Consider the following 3,348-nt stretch of genomic DNA (forward strand, 5'->3'; position numbering starts at 1 on the left):
ACCTACTTTGTTTTAAATACAAATACAAAAATTATCAGACCGACGATCTAGTAGAAAATTTAGCTATATGCTGAAAAAATGTCCTTTGGTTGATGTCGAGATCAATTCTATATTGACACTAATGAGGAGGAAATGCCTCCTAACTGTATGCTTTAATATTGACACTGAATTAAATAAACATGCTAAGCATCAGTTAGGAATAAGATTTATGTAGATTAAGATTCATACAAGGAACAAGCTAAAGATGAGTCTGTACTAGAAGAAAGGAATAAACACTTAATATAATAACAAAGGTGCGCAGTGGGAAAATGTAATGTATAGTAATCGTATAGATAATCAGTAAAACAACCCTTCTCATATTCGAAAATGCATTTTTTCCCCCAGGGCGATGTCCTAGAAAATTGTGGCATTCAATTTTTCATTACCTAGTATCGAGAAATGAATGAGTTTTAATATGCAATTTTTGGAAATAGCAGTAATATGATCGAGAACTGCATGTAATGCATTACTACTTTTCCGACTGGGTGGGTGTGAACGTGTAGATGAAGAAAATAATTAGGACAAAGATCAGGATAAAGGTAAAGGAAAGGATAAAAATGAAATTGAAAAGATAAACATAAACCTACACGAAAAGATAAAAGTAAAAGAAATAAATAATTCTTAAGCAAAAAACACAACCGACAATTTGGGAGTATCGTTAATTTTTTCATGATCAACTGATCGGATCTAAACCAAATTAGTATGGGACCACCTGTGCGACACTACCTTTCTGATAAAATTTTGGAAATCGGTTAATGTTGTCCAAAGTTGTGCGATAACATATATTAAAAAAATAAAATAAAAAATATTCCGACGAGTGATAACCTTCTGCTTTTTTGGCAGTCGGGGGATTTTACGTGTAATTCTAAGAAAATTTGTCGAAGAAACCAGGGATCTAAAATCAAATTGGAGTTTGCCAAACTGCGAAAATAAGTTTCGAAGAAAATGTGAAAATTTTCCCTCTGGTGGGAGTTTTAAGAAAAAAGGTATGCGCATGGTTTTATATAAAACTTAAGCACTTCTTTACTACACTACAGCTTATCTATTTATATAAGAGTAGTTAAAAAAAATTTTTTTTTGGAAATTCATAAACGCTACCTCAAATTATTGTTATTTGTGATAAACACAGAGAAACGTGTTTTTTAAGTTAAAAAAAAAAAAGTTTTCTTAGTGGTCGCGCTGGTCGGGTGTTTATAAAAACGCTGATGTCCAAAATTTTTTTATTTTTGTGACATGTTAAAATGCAGCTGTGGTTTTTACATATAATTACTCTGATATTATTGGGGAACATTCCCTTTATTACACACCTATCTTGGACAGTTAGAATGGGCCTAGTTCCCGAAAATATGCTCTCGAAAAGGCCTTAGTAAAATTAGCACGTTGATACTGAACGATTTACGCCTTGCCATGGGTTGGAACTTGTTACCAGGGGATTTCTGGAGTTGCTAATTAGGAATCTGAAGTCAATTTTTCAAAATTCAAAATGGTGGATCCAAAATGGTGACCAAATTAAAAAAAAAATGCTTGGATTTGTTTGAAAAAAAAAAAAATAAAATACGTGTTTCTTTTTTTTATCACAAATAACAATATTCTAATGAACCCGATCTTAGGACAAACTAGTTTTGCCTAGGCTAAACTAGATAAGGGGCCACAGAATTTTTTTCGCAGAATACCTTGAAAAAATAACCCTCATCAGTCCAACTCCAGGTACGCAGTCCTAAATATTATTGCGTCCGACTTGTTTCCACATTGGACGGATATATTGGATCTAGGTAGAACTAGTTTAGCCTAGGAAAAACTAGTTGGCCCTAAGATCGGGTTTGGCCGGTGACATATATAATACGCGATTTTCAAAAGTGAGATGTCATTTTTAAAGCGCTTGGACTGTAGATGTGCAAACTGGTTTTAGTTTTTTGAAAATAGTTGCCACTTGTTAAAAAATTAAATTCATCAAATCCGCACCGTTCGTTCCGATTTGCTAAAATGAGACGTCAAATTAAAAACCTTGGACTGTAGATGTGCAATGAGGTTTTCCTTTTTAGCTGCCACTTTTTAAAATATTATATTTAAATTATTTAAAAAAATAAATCATTTGTTACACACTGGATATCAATAGAAATGGTTTTGAAAAGCCTTGTTTCTTAGCTGAACTACTTATAGGAGGCTGGCCACCTGTTTAGAAAAATTATACTAAGTAAGAGAAATATGTATCACCATATGAGTACCAAACGAAAGGGGTTTCAGAAAGTAGTTTGAAAATATTTTGAAGAGGGTTGCCACCTGCTAGAAATGTCGAATTTATGTATACACAAGTTATAGAAATATGAAAATAATGCTATCAAAGGAAGGAGTGTTAAAAAATCCTTCGATTGAACTCTAAGAATATTTCTGAGCTGTTGGAAGAGGGCCGTCACCTGTTTAAAAAGTTAAATTCAAAATATTTTAAAAGTTAAAGTCGAATTTCGTCCTTCTAACTTTATTAGTTTCAGATAAAAAATTGTAAACTTCTCTTTCTAATATATTGATTGTTACAATATGCATAAATGAAAATACTAGAATCATTATCACTGCACAGCACTCTGCTGGGTATTGGACCAAACCATTTTTTTAAGAGACTGAGTCATAGGTAAAAAAATAACTTCTCCGTTTTTTCGAAGTTAGTCTCCGAAATCGAGACATGGGCCTTCGAAGTTCGAAATAGGATCTATCTTGCTCTTATTTAAATGGTTTATAACTTTTTTTTTGCAAACTTATATTACATATCGTCCCGTTTCTGCCTTAACCTCGTATCTACAATAGAGGTATTTTAGAGAGTGTAAGAAAAAATGCTTAATCTCTTCCCCTAGGATACAATAAACGCATTTTTTACTTAATATTTCTGGTTCAACTAACAGTAGTGAGCACCCTCATTAAATCTTTGTTCTATTTTCAGATAGTGTGACGCTTAAACAGCTGTTATAAGTGGCAAAATTAGTTTCCCCAAAAATTGTAGATACGTGGTTAAGGCAGAAACGGGACGATATGCTATAACGGGTCAAAGGTCAGATCTTCGAAAAATTAAAAACCTTATATTTCAAACGATTTTGAACTGATTTTTAAAAAGTTGGTATCGTTGTAAACGTGCTTAGACCCCCTTCTTCTCTTCTGATATACATATTTGTATACTTTGTATGTAAAAATTTGAGAAAAAACATTTAAAAGGAAAAAATACCCTTTTTATATAAAACAATATTTTAAGCAAACACATTACTAACCGATTTTTAAAAAATGTATCGTGTTGTTAACGCAATCAAATCTTCTTTCTTCCGA

General features: G+C 32.3%; 2 protein-coding genes across 2 annotated transcripts in view; both read left to right on the forward strand.

Annotated features, from left to right (window-relative positions):
- The window catches only part of LOC118733735, a gene marked incomplete in the record, with an annotated part of 802,810 nt that overhangs the window by 745,332 nt on the left and 54,130 nt on the right, over positions 1-3,348 (forward strand).
- Positions 1-3,348, forward strand: part of LOC118733740 (extensin-like) — a 24,855-nt gene that overhangs the window by 909 nt on the left and 20,598 nt on the right. The gene's annotated exons all lie outside the window — the stretch shown is intronic.

This window comes from Rhagoletis pomonella, unplaced genomic scaffold, assembly GCF_013731165.1.
Source record: "Rhagoletis pomonella isolate Grant_MI unplaced genomic scaffold, Rhpom_1.0 Rhpom_scaffold_00002, whole genome shotgun sequence".
Lineage (NCBI taxonomy): Eukaryota > Metazoa > Arthropoda > Insecta > Diptera > Tephritidae > Rhagoletis > Rhagoletis pomonella.